Source organism: Maniola jurtina, chromosome 23, assembly GCF_905333055.1.
Source record: "Maniola jurtina chromosome 23, ilManJurt1.1, whole genome shotgun sequence".
Classification (NCBI taxonomy): domain Eukaryota; kingdom Metazoa; phylum Arthropoda; class Insecta; order Lepidoptera; family Nymphalidae; genus Maniola; species Maniola jurtina.
In genome coordinates, this window is record NC_060051.1 from 7,042,742 (window position 1) to 7,057,950 (window position 15,209).

General features: G+C 35.0%; 1 protein-coding gene across 1 annotated transcript in view; it reads right to left on the bottom strand.

The window, feature by feature from the left end:
* Positions 1-14,647, bottom strand: part of LOC123877401 (solute carrier family 41 member 1-like) — a 55,274-nt gene extending 40,627 nt beyond the window's left edge. Inside the window, exon 1 of the mRNA XM_045924162.1 lies at positions 14,362-14,647. The gene's annotated coding sequence lies outside the window, so the exon portion shown is untranslated. The remainder of the gene's footprint in view (positions 1-14,361) is intronic.
* Between the last annotated feature and the right edge of the window lie 562 nt (positions 14,648-15,209).

Consider the following 15,209-nt stretch of genomic DNA (forward strand, 5'->3'; position numbering starts at 1 on the left):
TAGTGTTTAAAATAATTTCAATATTAAAATGGAGGGCCAAATATGTGTACAAGTGATTTTTCAAGTGACGACAAGCGCATCAGTTCGGAGTTGGTTTTAAAATATCAAAATATAGTGGAAAGTAAGATAAGTAATTATTTCCAACCATTACATTAAACACTTGTTGCACGCTCCTGAAATGAACAACGCAAAGACAAATCAAAATAATCTAAATTGATCTGCACACAAAGGCACAACAGATGTAAAAATGGGAGAACCCCGGTTAAACGACCCTTCCGAGCTCGGTTAGGTAAAACGGCCGTTTTAGGGCTGCAAACCTCGGTTAGGTGCTGGTGAACAGTAAAAATCACTTAATCAGCCGGTTTTCTAATAATCAGCCGTTTTAAAAGTCGGCGAACTCCACCCTAAGACTGGAGTTCGCCGAAAGCTACATAAACAACGGTTGCTAAATCAGCTGGTTATTTCGAAACCGTCGTTTAAACAACCGTTTTAATATTTACTGTTCATCACGAAAAAGTGTAGCATGGTTACTAAATCGGCGGAACACCATCTGTTCTCAGCTACGCTACTGCTACGAACGAACGCTAAAACGCAATGCGTTAGCGAAGACACATTGTCATTACTATTCAACACAACAAACTGTGACGCCTATATTTAGGAGCATAAAATAAAATACTTTCAACTGGAAAAGTACAAAGACGCTATGGGTAAGATGAACTACACTATTGTTCTAAATTTTGCCAGGTAGTAACCGTCCCAAATTTACAACTTCGGGGCCCCGACGTCACAGTCGTGATCATGTGTCCTGCACGTGTTGGACTGTTGATTTTTTGCTGTCGTGTTGCCGTAATTATTTGTGTGTGCATTTGAAGATGATTTTAAGAGATTCTAGTGTTTAAAATAATTTCAATATTAAAATGGAGGGCCAAAAATGTGTACAAGTGATTTTTCAAGTGACGACAAGCGCATCAGTTCGGAGTTGGTTTTAAAATATCAAAATATAGTGGAAATTAAGATAAGTAATTATTATTTCCAATCATTACATCAAACACTTGTTGCACGCTACTGAAATGAACAACGCAAAGACAAACCAAAATAATCTAAATTGATCTGTACACAAAGGCACAACAGATGTAAAAATGTGGAAACCCTGGTTAAACGACCCTTCCGCGCTCGGTTAGGTTAAACGGCCGTTTTAGGGCTGCAAACCTCGGTTAAGTGCTGGTGAACAGTAAAAATCACTTAATCAGCCGGTTTTCTAATAATCAGCCGTTTTAAAAGTCGGTGAACTCCACCCTAAATATCACTTGCTTTAACGGTGAAGGAAAACATCGTGAGGAAACCTGCATGCCTGAGAGTTCTCCATGTTCTCAAAGGTGTGTGAAGTCTGCCAATCCGCATTGGGCCAGCGTGGCAGACTCTGGCCTAAACCCTTCTCAAACACGAATTAACGATTAATATTTTACTAGTTAATGCCTGCGACTTCGTTCTGTGGAACTCAATAATTTTCCGGGATAAAAAGTTGCCTATGTATCAATCCAGGGTATGACTTATCTCCATTCCAAATTTCAGCCAAATCCGTCCAGTAGTTTTTGTTTGAAAGAGTAACAAACATCTAAACATCTACCCATACATACGAAACTTTCGCGTTTATAATATTAGTAGGATCCTATAGAAAATAGTTAGTTTTATGTGGCCGCTCCTATTTCCTGCCTTTATCAATTCGAGATGTTTAACCAATTCAAAACAAATGATTTTATAACGTCATCGATAAAATCAAATACCGGATTTAGTATTAAAAAGTCAGTGGCCTTATTTTGTTTTTTAACTTAGAGCTTTCTGCCATACCTGTTGATGGGAATTTATGCATAATATAATATTATGATAGTTCGTCTTCGACATCTACACTATCCATACTAATATTATAAATGCGAAAGCGTGTCTGTCTGACTGTCTGTCTGCTACCTTTTCACGGCCAAAGTGTAACCGATTCTGACGAGGTACAGGGTTAGCTTATATCCTGGGGACGGACATAGGCTTCTTTTTATCCCGGAAAATCAAAGAGTTCCCGAGGGATTCCTAAAGACCCATCCATTTAACCGATTTGTATGAAATTTGGTACCGAAGTAGCATGCGTCCCTGTAATCGAAATAGGCAAAGTGTTCCCACGGGATCTATAAAAATCTAAATCCACGCGGACGAAGTCGCGGGCATCCTGTAGTACTTAATATTATAAAGGAGGTAAAATTTGGATGTAACCAGTAGGTAATATCCGAAGCTCCGAATTCGAATCTGAAAAATATTTCACTGATGGATACAATATGATTCCCGAGTACAATAGGCCTACCTAAAATTACCTATATCACGTAGACGAAATTACGGCTAAAAGCTAATTAATCAATCTAATGAATATTCCTCCTGATGTTTCATTCACCCTTAAAGCAAGTGATATTTAAGAGGGGTCTCTCCGTCACTCGCTTCATACAAACGTAGTTCCAATTTATTTGAATACTAGCGACCCGCCCCGGCTTCGCACGGGTGGACATTTATTTTTTCTATTTTCCGGGATAGAATATAGCCTATACGGATTCGGAAGAATCCCTCTAAGTAATGGTAAAAGAAATTTTGAAATCGGTCCAGTAGTTTTTGAGCCTATTCAATACAAACATACAAAAATACAAAGGCTTCCTCTTTATAATATTAGTATAGATTAAGCAACCAAAGTCCATGAAATTTTGCAGACATATTCTCAAAACTAATATCTATGTCTGTGGTTTTCAGATTTCCGTTAATATATTCGGTTTCAAAGTTACGCGGTCTTAAAAATTCACATACAAATCTTTGATCCCCTGTAATTTTAAAACTACATGTTTTTAGAAAAATCTAAAACACCACAGACACAGATATTAGTTTCTAAAATATGTCTGCAAAATTTCACGGACTTTGGTTGCTTAATATTCAAATGAAGTTGGAACTACGATTGTATGGAGCAAGTGACGGAGAGAGCCCTGTTAATTGATTGAAACGCACATTACTCTGAAAAGTTTTTTTTTAAATTCAGATACATATTAGCCTATGACTGCAATCTCACCTGGTGCGTTAGAGACGCGTGGCAGGTATCGATTTGACCTCCCGAGTAGGAGGCGAACATCTTAACCATTAGGCTATCATGGCTCTGTGCTAAGCTAGTTACTTTAATTAGAAAATGTGTATTCAACTAAATATTACTAACAAGTGTTAATTAAAAATTTATAACACCCAAGACAAGTGAAGGTTACAGTAACTAGAAAAGAAAACTTTCAAACGGCTGAACCGATTTTCTTGGATTATAGCTAAGAACACTCTCGATTAAGCCACCAAAAAAAAACTAAATTATAATCGGTTCATTAGTTTAGGAGCTACGATGCCACATACAGATACACGCGTCAAACTTATAACACCCCTCTTTTTGGGTCGGGGGTTAAAAATACAACATGAGGTTACTCAAGAGGCGGACCAACAAATTCCTGTAAGGCCGGCAATGCATTGGCAGTACCTCTGGTGATGCAAATTGTTCATGGCCGGCGGTAATCACTAATTATCAGGTGACCTGCCTGCTCGTTTGCTCGCTATTTTTTTAATACAAAATAAAAATAAACAAGTACATGTCTCAAACAAAACATTTAATTCCAAGAAAATACCAACCAATCCATTTATATCCAATTCCTACAAAATCGACGGAGAACAAAAACTCCTAACGACATTTGAAATTAAACAACAAAAATCCCCACTCATTCGTCCAAATAAATCCAAATTGGGTTCAAAATCGATTAACTCACCGCAAACTCGATGTATAAATAAATCGAAAACCAATCGATAAACAATTTAAATAATTGCTTATATAATGCATTCTTATCTTAAACTAGAAGTTCTTGAGTGGTTTATCTATACTAATAATATATTAATTTATGAGTGCAGGTGACTAATTCAACGTAAAATACCTTTTTCTTATGTTGTGGGCTGTCTCCGTCACTCGCTTCATACAATCGTAGTTCCAATTTCATTTGAATATTAAGCAACCAAAGTCCATGAAATTTTGCGAATACATTCTAGAAACTAATATCTGTGTCTGTGGTGTTTTAGATTTTTCTAAAAATATGTAGTTTTAAATTTACAGGGGCTCAAAGATTTGTATGTAAATTTTTAAGACCGCGTAACTTTAAAACCGAATATTTTAACAGAAATCTGGAAAACCACAGACATAGATATTTGATGAAGATTGTAAATAGATAAATATGATTTCTTCTGACAAAGCCTTCGTATAATTATAATTATGATGGAACTTCACTAACAGATAAGATCGTTTCAACATTATTATCTTTGTAAAATTCATACTCATTCATACTTTCATTATAAAGAAGCCCTGAATTTGAATAGTTGTGAAATTCCGATGACTTTCCTATTGTGTTCATAATCTTCCGCATGCAATTGTTAATCAATTAAAATCTGGACAATTAATTCCAATAATCTATACATATAATAAAATTGTAGAAAAGTGGTGTCTGTACAATGGAAATATATAAAAAAAAGTAGCAGGGGTTGTTATTATATCGATGCCGAACCCGAAATTGTAATTAATTTATTTTTTTGACTGTTTGTCTGTTTGTCTGTGTGTTTGTGCACGCTAATATCAGAAACGGTTTATTCGATTTAGATACGGTTTTTCACTAATATATTGTAGTAAGCTTCACTTAACATTTAGTGTTTATTTCATGTCAATCACATCACACTTAATATTATAAAGGAGAAAGTTTGTATGTGTGTGTGTGTGTGTGTGTGTGTGTGTGTGTATGTTTGTTACTCCTTCACGCAAAAACTACTGGACGGATTGGGCTGAGAACGGAGATAGATTATACCCTGGATTAGCACATAGGCTACTTTTTATCCCGGAAAATCAAAGAGTTCCCACGGGAATTTTAAAAAACCTACATCCACGCGAACAAAGTCGTGGGTATCAGCTAGTCGGTTCATAAATAAAAAAGTTATGTCAATTTAAAGAATCACAGCGAACATTTTTAACGTACAGAGTACGTACTACACGCCTCGCGCCTGAGCGTCCGTGGCTATATAAAGCGCGGTCACTATTCCACGCGAACGAAGTCGCGGTCACTGCTAGTTATAATTATGATGGAACTTCACTAACAGATAAGATCGTTTCAACATTATTATCTTTGTAAAATTCATACTCATTCATACTTTCTTTGTAAAGAAGCCCTGAATTAGCACAATAGCTGTTGTGAAATTTCGATGACTTTCCTATTGTGTCCTAATCATCGATGTGTCCTAATCTTCAGGATGCAATTGTTAATCAATTAAAATGTGGACAATTAATTCCAATAATAAATTAAAAGCGAAACTCACTCACTATGTAATTAAGAAAAAAAAGCCCACAAACTTGAAAGGCAGATAGGTTACTAATACATATAGAAAGTAGTAAGTATATAAGCATCGGTTAAAAAAGGAATTTACGAAAACCTTGATTAGGTTTTCGTAAGAGGGTAATACCTATTGGCATAGGGATCGGTTGTTTTTTTTTAAATTCTATTAGAAGTTAGTCCTTAACTACGATTTCAAGTTCAAATTCAAATTCAAATTATTTTTATTCAATTAAACTTTTAGAAGTGCTTTTGAATCGTCAAAATAATCTACCACTGGTTCGGAATGCTGTTCCTCCCGAGAAGAACCAGCAAGAAACTCGGCGGTTGCTCTTTTCAAATGTACTATTTACAATAATATGCCATACTGTATACAAGCAATTGCAGCGCCGTGTATTGCTGGAGCGAGTCAAATCCAAGCTTTTTGTCATTTTTTTGTCAAGTAATGATGCAGTTTAAATTGGAAAGGATATGGCAGTTTTATTATACTCTTAGCATTGGTGCGGTTAGATTTGGCCCTCGCCAAAGTAATTGGCGACGGCCAAAGAATCCCACCAGACTAGACCAGTGACAATTTAGAAATCCTAAATTCCCAAAGCGTGCCTAAATTCTAAATGAAGGCACAGTCACCAAAGCACACTAACCTAATAGGGACATATAGGTTGTGGCAGCTTATTTGCCTATACCTTTTTAGGATTCCGTACCTAAAAAGGAAACACGGAACCCTATAAGGGTTTTCAAATTCAAATGTTTTATTCAAAGTAGGTACAAATTGTACACTTTTTGAACGTCATAAATAAAATAATTCAATCAAAAAACATAAAATATAAATTGATTGTACAATTTTAAGCTAGGTAAATAAATTTCAGTACGAATACAATGTCAATAGCTATAAAATTAACAATACATATAATTAACAATATTATTATCAACTAGCTGTGCCCCCGACTTCGTTCGCGTGGAATAGTGACTTTTCGGGCAGCATGTACGTTAAAAATGTTCGCCGTGATTCTTTAAATTGACATAACTTTTTTATTTATGAACCGATTGACATGAAATAAACACTAAATGTTAAGTGAAGCTTACTACAATATATTAGTGAAAACTGTATCTAAATCGAATAAGCCGTTTCTGATATTAGCGTGCACAAACCCACAGACAAACAGACAGACAAAAAAAAAATTACAATTTCGGGTTCGGCATCGATATAATAACAACCCCTGCTACTTTTTTTTTTTTTATATATTTCCATTGTACAGACACCACTTTTCTACAATTTTATTATATACGTATAGATAGATAATGATGAGATGTAACATTAGGTACTTCATTGTGTTAGAGGAGCTGTCCAAGCGTCCTTATCCGATATATAATCGTTTAAATTGTAATAACCTTTATTGCACAGGTTTTTTTTAAAGTACCGTTTAAACCTCCCTTCTGGTAAACTTTGAACTTCGAACGGAATTTGATTGTAATAGCGAACACCGCTGCCCAAAAACGACTCGCTTAATTTTTTTAAGTCGAAACCTCTGGGTTTCCAATTTATATTTATATCGTGTGTTAATATTATGCCGTTCATAATTAGTTCTAAGATTTCCTATATTTTTACGAACATACATAATATTTTCATATATATATTGACTCGCTACTGTCAATATATTGCTCTCTTTAAATATTTCTCTTAGCGATTCACGTGGACCTAAGTTGTAAATGGCGCGAACTGCTCGTTTTTGTAATAGGAATATGGTTTTAATATCGGCAGCTCGGCCCCACAACAAGATACCATAATATGCCATTAGACTATGGAAGTAACTAAAATAAACAATTTTAGCTGTGGACACATCAGTCAGCTGTCTAATTTTTCGTATAGCATAAGCAGCAGAACTCAATTTTTTGATAGTTTACGGATATGACTAAGAACACTCTCGATCAAGCCACCTTTGAAACAAAAAAAAACTAAATTAAATTCGGTTCATTAGTTTAGGAGCTACGATGCAACAGACAGATACACAGATACACAGGTCAAACTTATAACACCCCTCTTTTTCGGTGGGGGGTTAAAAAAATATTTCTTGTCTATTACTTTCTAATCCGCACTTGGCCAGCGTGGGAGACTATGGCCTGAACCTTTGTTGTAGTTGTTGTATAATTAAACCGCACAGTCGGTTTCTACGCAACATCCATAGTCCATACTAATATTATAAATGCAAAAGTGTGTCTGTCTGTCTGCTAGCTATTGGGCCCCCCAACAGTATAACCGATTGTGACGAAGTTTGGTGCAGTGTTAGCTTACATCCCGGGGAAGGATAGGCTACTTTTTATCCCGGAAAATCAAAGAGTTCCCACGGGATTCTTAAAGGCCATCCGTTTAACCGATTTATGTGTTTGGTACAGAGGTATCTTGCATCCTGGAAATTGACATGAGCAACTTTTTATCCCGGAAAATCAAAGAGTTCCGACGGGATTTCCAAAAACTAAATCCTCGCGGACGAGGTCGCGGATACCATTTAGTCATAATATAAAAACCAGGCGTGTGCCGGTTATTGATAATAATATAATATTATGCAGCAAATTAATCCACCAAGGCACCTTCTACATAATTATTAAATTTATTTGCACCGTGAAAAATGCTGAATGAAAAAAAAAACAAACCATTGACGTCAGAAATTCTTTGTATCTTTAAATTGCGTTGATCGATATAAACATGATATAACGTTGGTTAAAATTTAAAATGCATTTGAATAATATATCTTACGAGATGATACTACTTCATCCGCGTGGATTTAGGTTTTTAAAAATCGCGTGAGGACTCTTTGATATTCTGGGACAAAAATAGCTTATGTCCATCCCCGGGATGCAAGCTATCCCTGTTCCCAAATTTCGTTAAAATCAGTTAAACGGATACACCGTAAAAAGCAAGCAGACAGACAGGCAGACAGACTTTCATATTTTAAGTCTAACATTATGTAGTCGTAGTATGGATATGAAATTAATGAAAAGATGGATGGATACGGAATTAATGAAGAGCGCCGATAGCGCCTTCGTAACAGCCACATCAGCATTCTTGATGCCATAAGAGATAAAATAGGCTGCATTGGGTAACCGCAGCTGTAGCCACCGGGAGAGATAAAGAAAAATAACTTAGGCAAAAATCTGAGTCTGATATCTAAGGTAATTTAAAAGGAAGGAAAAGCTAACTGACTAACTAACTAACTATAACTGACTGACTGTCTGATTTACCAACCCACAGCTCATACTACTGGATGGATCGGGCTTAAACTTGGCATGCAGATGGCCATTATGATGTAAGGATTTTCGAAAATTTAACCCCTGAAGGGGTTTGAAATTAGTGTAGTCGCACGTGGCACGAAATCGCGGACATAAACTAGTTTATTTATATTACTAACAAAGTATAATAGTGATGACATGTAGGTAAGAACTGAAGTGAAGTCGAGTACCTGTTGGGCACTTTTTACGATGTCAGATTTGAAACTATGTCAGTAACTTGCTTATCTGCATACAGACATGTTGCTTTACCTTGCAACAAACTGAAAAGTGCAAATTGTATACCCTTGAAAATTTATTTCCGTATCGTAAAAAAAAAGCATCTAAACAAGAATCTCTTATTAGTGCAAGGTTCTAATTAACAACTAATTACTGTGTTCGTAATTTTGAAGTCTTTAATTATTTAAGAACACATGTTAAAAAATCTGTAATGCTCTGTATGTATTATAGTATAGTAGATCTTACAATGAAAAGGTTCACAATATTTTGACAGTTTACAATCCCACGAGATTGATTCTGTTAGATTACAAGTGTAAATTAAAAATTTATAACACCCCCACCCCAACAAGTGAAGGTTGCAGTAACTAGAAAAGAGCTGATAACTTTCAAACGGCTGAACCGATTTTCTTGGATTATAGCTAAGAACACTCTCGATCAATCCACCTTTCAAACAAAAAAACTAAATTAAAATCGGTTCACTCGTTTAGGCGCTACGATGCCACAGACAGATACACAGATACACAGATACACACACACACACACTTCAAACTTATAACACCCCTCTTTTTGGATCGGGGGTTAAAAATCTAACGGTATTTACAATTTCGCGTTGACAGTTACATGGCTTATGTATTGCACATTTGATTACATATTGTAATATATTGGTTTTTTTAAACTACTGATTTTCTCGCTGGCTCTTCTCAGTAGAATTTTCATTCCGAACCGGTGGTAAAGTCTTGACTTATCATATTTTCACTAGCTTATGCTCCGCTTGGCCTAGGTACACAAATTTCAAACCCCTATTTTACCCCTTTAGGGGTTGAAATTTCAAAAATCCTTTCTTAGCGGATGCCTACATCATAATGGCCATCTTCATGCCAAAAGGCCGATCCGTCCAGTAGTATGAGCTGTGCGTTGATAAATCAGTCAGTCAGTCAGTCAGCTTTTCCATTTCATTCGAGTGTCAGTTTTGAAATCGACTAAAATTACCTAACGATCCAGTTTTTTCCAGATTTCCAGTTTTTAGTTAAGAGATTTTACTTAAGCTGAGTTACCATTTTTCATTCCTCTTTTTTGGGATTTAACGCATAATACACCCGGTGCGGGGTCCATAACCTTTCTTATAACAGGTATTGTCCATGTCTTGTATCTCCTCAATGATTAATTGAATCTGGTGTGTTTTTCTTTTTAGGTAAATAATAAATTCAATACATTACAACTGGGAGAGCACGCTTGGAACTTGTAGTTGGCATACGCTATCATCCAAACTTATATTTTTTTGTAGTCCTAAAGGTATAATGCGAAAGTGTTTCTGTATGTGTGCTAGTTTTTATGGCCCATCCATTGAACTGATTTTGAAGAAATTCCCCAGCCCAAGGATAACTTGCATCCCTGGGCTGGCTGGGATAAGCTATTTTTTCTACCGGAAAATCAGAAATACTACTAGATTCTTGAAAAACTAACACCTAAATCCACTTCGCTGTCTAGTTTTTTGTTATTTTTCATTATAGCGGCAGTAGAAATAGACACTGTGAAAATTTTAACCTCTAGTCTCTACCTATTAGGGAAGGTCAGCTCCCGTTATCACCCTACGAGAAGACGATTATGATAATTATACCTAAAAGATGCTTATTCACCCTTGTTTTAAAGATACCTGGATTGTAATTGGTAGGAAACACAGATCGCGGAAAAGAATTCCAAACCTTAGCCATGCGTATGAGGAATGATGACGCAAAACGTTTCGTGCGTGTAGATGGAATATCGACGACATAAGGATGGAAACTCGCCCGACGTCTTGCGGTTCGGTGGTAAAATGGTGACGGGGGGACAAGATCTAATGTTCCTGGCCACACTCTCACAGAAGGAAGACGCTCCAACTTGTTTTACTACCAATCATGCCGTCTATATAATGCTCGATAGCGAGAGGTTTATTCTATGACGTGGTGAAGGCATACACATTAGTTTTCAAACCACGATCAAGGAAGGATACCTACTTCTTTTAAAACAGTTCATTGTTATTCTAAATATTGATCAAAATATTTAGTTGCTGATTTGACCTTGCTGGTAGAGGTTCAATGACCTATGACGCAGTGGCCAGTGGTACAGACAGACGGACGAACTGTCAGTGGAGTCTTAGTAATAGGGTCCAGTTGGCACCCTTTGCATACGGAACCCTAAAAACTAAGACAGCGAATTTAAAAATGGCCGCTATGCCAATTTAAAATTTTTAAAGTACTGAGTAAAGTGTTTATCTTGTAGCTCTACTATATATTGCGGAATCCTTCGGGTGCTAGTCCGACTCGCACTTGACCAGGTTTTACAATATGTATACTGGTGTTTCATACATCTGCTCGATGACAATCTCACGCTCTTTTTAACCCCCGACCCAAAAAGAGGGGTGTTATAAGTTTGACGTGTGTATTCGTGTATCTGTCGTAGCTCCTGAACTAATGAACCGATTTTAATTTAGTTTTTATTTTGGTTGAAAGGTGGTGTGATCGAGAGTGTTCTTAGCTATAATCCTCGAAAATCGGTTCAGCCGTTTGAAAGTTATCAGCTCTTTTCTAATTATTACTGTAACCTTCACTTATCGGGGGTTTTACACTTGTAATGATTCTACTCATTGTAATTTCTGGGCTTTAACATAGCTAGGTATTGTTATAATAACATTGAATCGTCATCATCATCATCATCATCAGCCTGTGGACCTCCACTGTTGGACATAGGCCTTCCCTAAAGAGCGCCACCACACCCGGTCCTCAGTCTTCCATCAAGCCACTTCCCGTCAGCCGCTTTATTTCGTCGCAATACTTACGTACTCACAATTGCATGTGATGTAAGGTTTTCGCTTATCTAAAAATAAACTAATCATAGCTTAGAGACAGTCTATTTTCTTTGTTTGTCTATGTAACTCTATGTCAATATTATATTTTATTACAAAGGTTATACTCAATACATTAATTAATTAAAGGTGTTACTCAATACATATCATGACAATTACAATACAAAATCATAGGTATGTTGAATGATTAATACCACCACTCCAATTGAGGAGCTGTGCATGAAATAAAAATTTACAGCAGGAGCAAAACCATCGATCTACAAATTAATTTAATATTTAAAGTACAATTACAAATTAAATACAAATTAAATAAATAATTAATTAATTAATAATTAAAGGTCGATGACAAAAACAAAACGAAAGCTGTTACTGTAATTGTTCAATTCAAAATGGATTCAATTTTAGCACAGTTTTAACCCGTTTTGCTTGGAAAATGAGTTAGTCCTTAGTTTGTTGTGAGGTTTGTGTTATCGAAATCACGAACTTTGGACTCAATTTTAGCACATTTTTAGCCCATTTTTCTAGGAACGTGAGTTCAAGTTTGTTGTGAAGTTTGTGTTGAGTTATCGAAATCATGAACTTTGGACTCAATTTTGGTACAGTTTTCAAGACTATATTCAAATTCCGTTTGTATGGAGCACGCTTCGAAAACGAGGAAGAATACATTCTTAACATTTCCTAAGTATCGTATTTATAAAATATAGATACCTAGTGGTAAATATACCGTTTAACGTCGTAATTTAGCCTTACGGTTTAATACCGGTAATAGATAACTACAAATGATTAGGGTATAAAATCTGTTTACAACTCAATAAAAACTATGAATTAATTATTTCATTGTCACTTTTAATCCCTTGATTAGATTATCTTGTGGAATATTTGGTAATTATTTTGTACCTACTAACGGTTTGTTAGGAATTTTATCAAATAGATTTGCTAGGAATTTTATCGGGAAGTTTCAATTTATAAAATACTAGCTGATGTCCGCGACTTGGTTCGCGTGGATTTAGTTTTTGAAATTCCCGTAACAACTCTTTGATTTTCAACAGACAAACGAACAAACGCACTTTTCCGGGCACGCCACCTCTTATTGATCGGAGTTCGGAGTATTAAATATCACTTGGATTAACGATTCAGGGATACTCATGCCTGAAAGTTCTTCAAACTAACACTACTCTATTACATACAACATTTCGTTTCTCAAAAAATAAGTAACGTCTAGCGACACTGGGATATTGCACCATTATAGAGCCTATAGTAAATCAGATAGAGATATTTATTCACTTTGGTGTAGACATTAAAAACAAGTAGGTAACTAGCAATAATGCTATTGATTAATAAAACTGTAAAGTTTTATATGTATCATTAAGTAGGTAATTTATCAATAATATTCTTAAAAACACTTAAATAATAAAATTAGGTAGATAGGTATCTCATCTATTATTAAAAAAATAAGAAATTCTTGACTCGAAGTTTCTGAATGAGGATAATTAAAAACAAGATTTTCGAAGAAGCGTTTAGCTGTAATTATTATTCTATCGTTTTATCAATCGTAAAAATTGTTTCCAATCATGTTTGGATTCGGGGTAGAGGATCTAAAAAAACCTTACCTACGATAATTCTAAAAAAATATTAGACGTACTTTAATGCACTTTTTTGTGATGTCAGTCAAATAAAATTTATTATTAAGTATTGTAAAATGTTTTTTCTTGGCTATGTAGAACGGTTACGTTCTTAAAGATTTTCATCAAAATTTAGATTTTTATTATTCTTCCAGAAGTTCCAGACCTGTTTGGTTTGGAACTTCAAGGAAATTCATTGGAATTTTAAGGGTTGAGAACTCGAATCCAAGGAATTCTCTATTAACTATTTATAAAAATACCTAAATTTATTTATTAAAAGAACAGAAATATAATTATTTGTATTTTTTTCTTGAATTAAAGTTAAATAGGGACACCATATTCCCATTTCATATCGGGACTAATTCTGGGATAAATGTGATAGTGACCTAGTTTTTATCCGCCAAGTTATTCTATGTAAATCTATTTAAAAATACGGAAATATACCTTAAAGAGAAGAGTAGGTATCTATTTTAGTGCTTCAAATTATGCATGCAAAAATTTATAGCCACATCTCAGAAATTTAACGCTTTTAAAATTTGCATGCTAAGAAAAGTATGCCTATGGTAATATGCACTAATTGACGTCATGGAAATTATTATCATTTATTATTACTTTTAAAAATATTTAAATGACTATCATATATTCCAAAAATTATAATCAAAGTGGTAAGTTTTCACACTATTCACCATAGAATTTCTTGATGGTTCTTCTCGGTAGAAAGGGTAACTAACTAGTGGTAGATTATTTTTTAATTCAAAAGCACTAATAAAAGTTTATTTAAACAAAAGATAACTTTTTAAATAATAAAAGCGCGCACGCATATAAATATATTTTCGTAAGAAGAAATGTCCGCAACTTCTCATTTGAGCTTTTGTTGAACTTATAAACGCTCAGGCCATTGCCTTTGTCGCTCATTCTACCTGAGCATTCCCTTATAAATTAAGAAAGAAGCATAAAACATCCAGCATGCAATACTTACTTGCGGTTTTAATCCCTCCGGCGCTCTTACTTAAATACTAATATCACAGGATTTTATAGATTTAAAATTAAATTATTTACACTAAACAAAAACACTTTAAAAAAATATTTACAAATGTACACTGGTCAGTTCTTTTAACCCATGCAGTCTATATTCTGTGGTTCTAAAGTCTAAACACGGAATGCAATTACATCTTTCGCGGATTTTGCGCTGGAACATTTGACATTTACGTTTGACAAGTATAACTCGTGCGACGGCTGTGAGCTGACTGTCGTTAAAGTTCGCGATCTTTGCCTTAATATCAGGTGTACAACTCAATCGGTGATAATGATAAATATACAAAGCGGCGTCTGATAGGCTAAATGGAATTCAGTGGCGAAGTCGAGCACCAGTGGACCGGTTTAAAAAAAATCCGGTCAATGTACGTGCGTGTGAACTTGGCGGGTTTCGAGTGTAGGGTTACCATTCTTTTCACCTTTTTTTTAAAAGTGCAGTGTCAGTAAATCGCAGTTTTCGTTTGCGTGTTTTAGGATAATGACAGCTGTTATAAACTCAATAATTAATATTCTTTGGATAATTATTTTGAACCTTAAGAGTGCTTATGATGCGTTTCAGTATTTTTGTCATCTTCTAATGTTATTTATTCTCATTAAGTATATGCGTTTTTTTAGCTTTTAATCCGTATGCAAATTATCTTAGTAATACAATCTTATTTTAATTGTAAGGTAAAATATATTATACCTATTACCTACAGTAAATTAAGTAATAATAATATCATTCTGTACTATATTCAATAGATCTTTTCGAGGTTGATCTTCCAAAAAAAGACAATAATCAATAATTTTGAT